This window comes from Bombyx mandarina, chromosome 25 (genome assembly GCF_030267445.1).
Source record: "Bombyx mandarina strain Sakado chromosome 25, ASM3026744v2".
Lineage (NCBI taxonomy): Eukaryota > Metazoa > Arthropoda > Insecta > Lepidoptera > Bombycidae > Bombyx > Bombyx mandarina.
Genome location: NC_143231.1, coordinates 3,986,928 through 3,996,323, shown reverse-complemented (window position 1 = coordinate 3,996,323; position 9,396 = coordinate 3,986,928). Strand labels below are relative to the sequence as shown.

The following is a 9,396-nucleotide window of genomic DNA, read 5'->3' as shown; positions in this document are numbered from 1 at the left end:
GGATGTTAAAAAATTATTATAACATTATTATTAATGAATGAACTAATTTTTCAAAATTAAATAAATCACATAGCTTCGCTCTCTCTCCTCGCATTCCCGCCAAATAAAAATAGTGAGACACAACTAACTCTGCTTGACGGTGACATTTTTTTTCTTTCAATGGCAGTTTTAAAGATTATTTAATTTGTAGCGGCTGAAAATTAGAATTTATTATATTAAATTTATATTTCCAGAGTCAAGATCAAAACATTCAATAATGTATTGCTTCATTTCAAGAATTTCTTTAATTATTGCCATCTATTGACGCACAGCGGAGAAATTACAAGTAGTTGTTTGTCTAACGCTAAGGTGACTACAGATGTCGCTGTTAATAAGACTATTGATTGGACAAAGTTCACTCTAAATAACCATGCATTGGTTCATTCAAAATCAAGTAAACGAACGAGCATAAACCACAGATAAAAACACTACATGCGCCAATGTTTAGTTTGGTACAAAACTCAGCTAGGCAGCTAGGTACCGCTTAACAATATTCCGAAGCACCGGGATCGGGCGTGAGCTCAATCGAGCAGCTGTTGCAAAAGCTCGGTTTCATTCATTCGTTATTTCGGTCATTCCGTTCTTTCTTTCAGTCTCGTTTAACTTCGGAACGGTAGTGGTGTTGTTCTTCGTGTTAAAAATACATTAACATAGTAAATTCAAAATATTTAAAATTAAATAACCTTCTGTTACATTACTATTTAAAGTTCAAATTAATGTAAGAAAAAAATACTTGTGTGCAGATTCGTAATTTTTTTATTTCATAAGTGGATTTTTCGTACACATGTGATCGATATTGTTTTCGAAAAACACTTTCGTCGTCGGGGGTATGTACGGATAATGTAATATTTTTATGTTAATGTTAAAAGTTCTACGTGTTATGTGAAATTCGTGAATTGCACGCGCTTGTTTTCCCCATTGCAGTGCACACCCGCCCCGTTGCGAAATTTTCGAGGGTTGCGGTGGTCTATACAATATTCGTCACTTGAACCAACAGTGCTACAATGCATTTACATCAATTCTCAACTTAACAATAAAATTTAATACAAACTATTTTTTATACGAACTACAACTATTGAAGGAAACAAAATATACTTCGGAAAAAACTTAACTCACCTATTAATTATGTACTGTTTACTTTTTAGTTTCATGAAAGCTCTCGTTTTCGTCGGAAGAAATCGTTTTTATTAATCCGCTGAGGTCATAGACCTGCGACCATAATGTCATTAGGGTTAGAAGTTACGGTCGACAGTAACTGCGACATTAAATCAAGTTAATTATGTGTGTACACACTGCGATTCTTGTTTTATAGCGAATAGTTTGCGCCTCGTAAACAATAGATACTATTAAACGATTTATATTATGTAAAGACAATTTTTTTTTTTCCGTATCTAGTGACTGGTAACATAATTAATGACAATTGATTCTAAATAGATATTTAACAATATGCAAGAGATGTAAGTAGTTTTAATTATATTTTTATGCTCCTAGCCATCACGGATAGGTGGCCCCATATCCTATTTCGACCTTGAAGCTCGAACAAATGTCTAGATTTCGTGGGTAAGTTACCCGTTCAGGATTCGAACTCAGGTCTATGGGATCTCTAAAAACCTAATGAGCGTTCAAAAAAAAAAACTGCACCTATTGCTTGCTGTAGAATACTCACCGTATTAAAATGGCTTATGAAGTAGTCCAATAAGACATTGTAGTAATAGGGTCATTTCGCCTGTTCGCGTCCATCGCCCAATTCGCGTCCATTTTACGGATCTCCCTTTCAAAACTCTATAAATTAAGTATACTAACACACTAATAAGTCAAAATGTCATTACTGGCAATACCTCAATATAGAAGAGGCACGCACACATAGTCAAAAGGTCCGTACGTCCAAGCAATCCTTTTTAAAAAAAATATTTAGTGACGGCTGTTCAACAAGAGAGCGCGGACGTCCGGGTTTACGAGACAAAAATAGTGGGCAGCGGTGCGTTTGAAGGTAAGTGTTATAATGTTTTATGGGTCTTTTGGATACATAGCTGTTTCTAGACGTTGATAATGATAAAAGGAATTATATTAAATATGAATTTGCTATTTTATTTTATAGTCAACAGTTAAAATAAGGTGGACGCGAATTACTACACTGAATTTATAAAACTTCCACTTTGCGTCCGCAACGGACGCAATCTATATCTACAGGGAATAATAACAAAATCAAATCGCGTCCATTTTTTTAATTAATTCCCTTCAATTGGTTTGTTTGTAAGTATTTTTGAATACTAAATTTATTATAGGTACATTTTTGAATACTAAATGTATTGTAGGTACATTTTTGAATATGACTACAAGCTTAATACCTATTCTACTTTGAATGAAAAGTATTTTTTTTAATTCTTATTGTTTCTGTTTAAGATGACTTATTCAGAGATAAGAAAGAAGAAGGAAAAAAGAACATACACAGAAGAAGATTTAAGGGAAGCGTTGCATGAAATTCGAGAGAATAAGAAATCGGTAAGACAAGTATGCAAAGAATATGCTATTCCGAAGAAAACAATATTGGACAAAATCAGTGGGTGCAGACCAGGTGGAGTAAACAAACCGGGCCCAGAACCTGCGCTAAGAGTAGATGGTGAAAAAAAGGTAGTTGAATGGCTTCTTAACATTTCCAAATGTGGATTTCCAGTGAAAAAACAGGAATTGCTTGATACTGTTCAGAAAGTAATACGATCTGATGCTGCCTGAAATCTCTAACAAAGCAAGAAAAAATAATCAAAGAACTCCAGCAGCCATATCTTCTGCCGCATGGAGAAAGTACTATGAAGATAAAGAGCAGATCAAGAATGAAAAGCAGGAAGCAATACGAAAAAGAAAGTTAGAACGAATAGAAAAGCAAGAACTGAAAAAAACTTTAAAACACCCTCAAACGGTTCGTAAAACTGCTCCGAAACGAAAAAAGGAAATACACCCAAGAAGTTACAAAGAAAACTGTAGATGTGGAAATTGAGAAAGAAAATTTACCAGCCGTGGAACGAGTGAAATGTCCTGAATGTGACGATATACTAATTTCAGATGTAGAAGAGGACGATGAGAAAAACATTGGCTGTGACAAGTGTATTAGATGGTATCATCTGAAATGCACGCGATTAGTAGGATTAAGTTATTTAGAGGCCAAAGATAAGTCTCTTGAATGTGACTTGTGTCATTAATTAAAATTCTAGGGCTTTAATCATCTTTCATCATTATCAATCATCTTTAATAAGTAAATTATAAAAAATCAAATCTCTCTTTAACTATATTATCATAAAAATATCACCCCTTAATTCCTTTTCTAAGCTGGTGGACGCCAAGTGGTCCAACGGGTGGACGCAAATTGGATTTTATGGACGCAAAGTGGGTAAATCGCATAATTCTTAATTTTGTCTTTAAACAAAAAAAACACAACATGTTTCGAACTAAACTAAAATTTACGTTAAAATAGACTATTATAATGAACACATTACATAAACTTTTAATTGAAATTAGTGCTGGGACGTTTTTATTTTCTCCTTCAAACTTGCCAACTGCACTAAGTGGACGCGAACAGGCGAAATGACCCTACTTATCTGTTTACCGCGGCAAACTGCTTAGAACTCAATTGAAACAGTCAAGTAAATCTAAATATGTTCATATGATCCTTTTAATCTACATGAACGTAAAGGATCTCCATCAACAATTACAAAACAGATTATATTTAGATAAATAGAAAGATATTATAAAAAAATCTCAAACATGCGTGTGAGTCACCGTGAAAGAACGGAACTTGTTTTCAAAACAAAATCTCGACATCTTAAGGTCGTTATGACGTGAGTCATGTTAGCTCTGTGGAAGCCCCCTTATCTGTGTTCTATTATAACATTTTCCTATTATTCGTAGGTGTCCCTATTATTCACAACTCTTATGCGTTTAATAATAAATATGTTTACGAAAAGTACAATATTTGACGGTAAACGGACTAAACGGTTCCAAGTTTTTTCTTAACAGACTTGCCAGTGTTATTAAATAAAACTAACCAGCGACGAACCATCGACATGCGTATGTTAGTGATTGAAAGTTGTCTCGCCAATTATTAAAAAAAAGGATTCTTCCAATGTTCTGCAAATTTCTTGGTGATTGAAATAACTTAAGATACTGTTACTAATTTATTTTACACCTTGAACCTATTTTGTCAAGAACTTTTTTTACAGAAAAAGTAGCAGCATTATTAGTAGCACCATTATTTCAAATCGTAAGTTTTTTTTCCCTACCTAAGCTGAGAGCCTTGAGAGGCTATTTCAGCGTAACCTTAACTAGTAGGTGAGCTCACGGGGCTCAAACCTGGCGACGTTGCTGACACGAACCCTAGCAAGAGCCGTGCTTCGCAGAGTCTACCACCTGATCGGAAACGCGACCCACTGAGAAGATCCGGCGAGAAACTCAGTGAGCTGTGTCTGAGGGGATTACAGTTTTGTATGACTAAAATAAATTCATTAAATTCCTCGCGCGCTTATTCGGTAGCACCGAACGTTTTTTCTGTGACTGAATTTCGCAGCACGGGTCATTTATTATAACTCTCCGTTCGAAATTCGACCATAATTACGTGCTACTCAAGATTCAAATTCATTTAATATACATTTATAATAATAATAATAATAATAAAGATCATTTATTGCCTTTCACATCATAAAATGAAATACAAAAAAAGAAAAGCAAAAAAAAGAGAAAAAGGCAAAAGGAGGTGGCTCAGCTATTGCTGTTCAAGGTTGATAAATTGAACAGCGCTGATTTTCAGTCACCCCCGTTTCCCTTTGGTTCTTTGCGGGAATGAAGACTCCGTACGCGTGTACATACTCAGAATGTGATATAAATTAGTAAATTATAAAAATTTAAGAAAAAACAAAATAAAAATCAAATTAAATGGTGAAACCGAAAACAAAACCAAAAATTTAAGAAAAAAAAAAAAAAACAAAACAAAAATCAAATTAAATGGTGAACCCGAATACAAAACATAATAAGCACACAGTAATAACAACCTGTGGGCAGCTTAAAAAAAAATATAAAAATAAATAAAAATTTAATAAAAGGAAGTTTTCACAAGCTAGGATTAAATTAGTTACTATAAATACTATAAATTAGATTAGTTTTTGTGAGTCCAAAAGAAATGTTTTTAAACGATTAATAAAGCCATGCTTTGTTACAATGTGACGAATAGGTGGAGGGAGATCATTCCAGCAATGCGTAGCTGCGTATTTAAACGCTCCCCGAAAAGCAGCTGTTCTGTATTTGGGCGTCAACAGTGGCTTAACAGTAGCTCGTGAGCCATACCTGTACTGAGTACTTCTCCAATCCAACTTCTCATACAAGTACCTAGGTTCATGTGTCGAAATCACTCCAAATAGTAAGACTGCTAAGTGCAACCTTCTTCTAGCTGCCATTTTCAATATATTGTGATCATTTAAATAGGGCGTTATGTGTCCTCTCACGGGAATGTCAAAGCAATACCTGGCACAGGCATTTTGAATGCGTTGTATTAATTTTTCAGTTCTCGAGAGTAAACAGGGACCATAAACAGTATCACAGTAATTTAATTTCGACAAAACTAGACTATCGATAAGCAACTTCCTAATGGGTACACTGACGTACTGTCTAAACGAGTACAGAATCTTCAGTCTGTAAAAACAAGCTGTTAAGTTCTTTGTAATATGGGCCTCGAATCGCAATTCGGGATCAATTGTCAAACCCAAACTGCATGCTAACTCCACCCGATCAATTTCCTTACCAGAAACAGTCACCTTAGGATCGAGTGATAAAATCTTTGCTATCTGAGATTTACTGCCTAGTATCATGTATTTAGACTTAGAGGGGTTCAGTACTAAGGAATTCTGTTCAGACCAAGAGACAATCCTCTGCAGATCCTCATTGATAAAACTGACAGCAGAAGGGGTATCTCCAACATCAAAAGAATGGTATAATTGTACATCGTCAGCATAAACATGATATTTACAATTCTTGAAACACTGAACGATATCTGCACTGTACAAAATAAACAACAATGGTCCCAGGACAGAACCTTGGGGAACGCCTCTAGTAATCGGCTTAGAAGTAGAGGTTAGTTTAGTTCCATCTTCTTTCCGTATTTGTACAAATTGCGTTCTACTCGACATATAACTGCTAAGTGCAACATTTACCTTTTTGTTTTTTATTTTTTAACTTTTTACCGGTGAAGGTAGTGGGAAAAATGTTATCCTAATTTTTATTGTTCAACCTAAATACCAGCAATAGCCACTAAATCAGTTGAAAAATAGAGATAGGACAAGGAACTGTCCTGTCTTCATACCTTAACGACCGACAAGTCACGCACTATCAACTGCCCCCTAACTAGGATTTCCTGTACTACGGGAACTAAAGACTGATGTACTTTTGGACGCTTAAATATTAACACGTCATAGATATTAAACACGCAGAAAAAAAAAAGCAAACAAACCTGTGTATCACATGAATATTTGACCGATGCGGGTATCGAACCCAGCTCTCGTAGACCCTCGGCCCAGCAATCAGGTGCACTGATCACTCTAGCACCAGGTCAATCGATGCCATAAAAAGAGCAGTGCTTCATTGAATCTACCACCGAATAGCGACCACTATCTGTGGGTCCCTGAGTGAGGGTTTTTTTATTTTTTTTTTATTGCCTTTGTAGGCAGACGAGCGTACGGCCCACCTGATGGTAAGTGGTTACCGTCGCCCATAGACTTCAGCAATGCCAGGAGCAGAGCCAAGCCGCTGCCTACTGTGACACAATTAAGCCACATACAAAGCTCGATATCGAACGAAGTAAATTAACTTGAATATAAAAGTGCCAAGATTTATATTGATATTAAAAATAACTTTTAGATTACCTGACTAATTAATAGATATTTAGTACATTTTTGCCTTTCACTGTAAATTACTTCTTTCAATCTTACTTTCGAAGCTGCTCTTGATATTTTGTACTGGTCCCTGTCTGCACAAAAAAAAAACCTAAATTCAATGCCTCCCTAACTTGAATATCACCCTTATTTAAAAGCGATTATGTTCCATAGAAACCTTTCAAAGTGACAAGTGGGACGAATAAAAAAAGCAATTACTTATATTACATAGCTAAATAATCCGTTTTGACCGCCGACCTGCGTCATCAAACAAATGTAACTTCTTAACCTACATGTTGGTCTGTGAAGATTTTTTTTTAAAATAACCAAACTGAAAATTGTAATTTTATGATTTTCAAACGAGCTATGCAAAGTGACGCGATCTTTTATATCAACAGATTTCAATGAAACAAATACAGAATATTAACCTGAAATTTTATCTAACTCATAACTAGTATATCCAAATATTAGACTTCCAAAAACCGATCGGCGTGCACAAACTCAAAGAAGACAGACTTCGTCTGTTTACGATTTTTTGCGACAAAACCACCATGTATGTATATAATTCGCAAGTCAACGGTCTCATTGTTACAGCTATAAATTAATATCGAATAAAATTCCATATAAAACTGTAATTCAATAACAGCAGTCGTGATTGTCTTGCTAGGAATTGACTCCCGAGTCGTCAAAAGCTTGAAATTCTTAGAACACCGAACAACTTAGTTCATTACGTAAATGTTTATAAATGATGTCAAGCAAGGGCACTCAGACAGGGCCGATAATTTAGAAGACCCGATCCGTTGCCTTTCTATTGTAATGGACTTTCAAAGCGAATTTCACTTTACGTATTCAAAAAAATAAAGAGGTGCAAAAGAGGTTTTGAAGTCGTCGTGGCCTAAACGATAAGACGTCCGGTGCATTCGTGTTGAGCGATGCACCGGTGTTCGAATCTCATGCGGGTACCAATTTTTGTAATGAAATACGTACTCAACAAATGTTCACGATCGATAAAAGTCAAACCCGCAAAATTATAATTTGCGTAATTACTGGTGGTAGGACTTCTTGTGAGTCCGCACGGGTAGGTATCACCGCCCTGCCTATTTCTGCCGTGAAGCAGTAATGCGTTTCGGTTTAAAGGGTGGGGCAGCCGTTGCAACTATACTTGAGGCATTAGAACTTATATCTCAAGGTGGGTGGCGCATTTACGTCCTAGATGTCTATGGGCTCCAGTAACCACTTTACACCAGGTAGCCTGTGAGCTTGTCCATCCACCAAAGCCATAAAAATTTTTTTGGATTGTTTGAAGTTTGTTAAAAACAATATAATAATACTGTTTAACATTAACTAATGCTGTAAAAACACCCTTTTTGAAGTCAATTTTTCAATTAGAGCAAGGTAATGCAAGTAAATAAATAAAGCACAAGGTTTTCACTGGTGGTAGGACCTCTTGTGAGTCCGCACGGGTAGGTACCACAACCCTACCTATATCTGCCGTGAAGCAGCAATGCGTTTCGGTTTGAAGGGTGAAGCAGCCGTTGTAATTATACTGAGACCTTAGAACTTATATCTCAAGGTGGGTGGCGCATTTACATTGTAGATGTCTATGGGCTCTTGTAACCACTTTACACCAGGTAGCCTGTGAGCTTGTCCATCCACCAAAGCCATAAAAAAAAATTTGGATTGTTTGAAATTTGTTAAAAACAATATAATAATACTGTTTAACAACAACTAATACTGTAAAAACAACCTTTTTGAAGTCAATTTTTCAATTGGAGCAAGGTAATGCAAGTAAATAATTAAACCAAAAGGTTCTTAGAATTGTATCCAGCTAGCAAACCATCACACATGATTTTTCTATACAAAAACGAATATTACCTTAGAATTCCGACCACACACGTTTATCCATAATTATTATTATGCTAATCTCGTCAAATCATCTATTTAAAATGTACTACTAAATTTTAACTAGCATGTCATGTTGAATTATTTGAATGCTTGAAAGGCAATCGAAACCCGTTACATTGATTGCTTTGGCAAGTTTTTGTGTGCGACGCAATGATAATGGTATTGAATAATGAATCATTATTAATGATCGTCATTTATCCGATGTCTATTTTAAAAACGTCTCGGACTTTTCAAGCGATTCTAAGTTCGAACTAAGTAATTTTCGTAAAAAAAAAAGTTAAGCTTGATGAACTTGGTATAATATACGAGACTCGTAAAAGTGCGCGCTTTCAATTGTAATACAATATACAACGTAAACTTAATTGAAGTTCCAATTAAAAACATCGAACTGTTGATGCTGATACCAAATAAAACGCACCTTTAATTACAAAGTTTTTTTTTATTGCTTAGATGGGTGGACGAGCTCACAGCCCACCTGGTATTAAGTGGTTACTGAGCCCATAGACATCTACAATGTAAATGCGCCACCCACCTTGAGATA

The 9,396-nt window shown here is 35.5% G+C and overlaps 1 protein-coding gene across 1 annotated transcript in view; it reads left to right on the top strand.

The window, feature by feature from the left end:
- Positions 1-521: 521 nt before the first annotated feature.
- The window catches only part of Myo81F (unconventional myosin 81F), a 113,170-nt gene continuing 104,295 nt past the window's right edge, over positions 522-9,396 (top strand). Inside the window, exon 1 of the mRNA XM_028175524.2 lies at positions 522-866. The gene's annotated coding sequence lies outside the window, so the exon portion shown is untranslated. The remainder of the gene's footprint in view (positions 867-9,396) is intronic.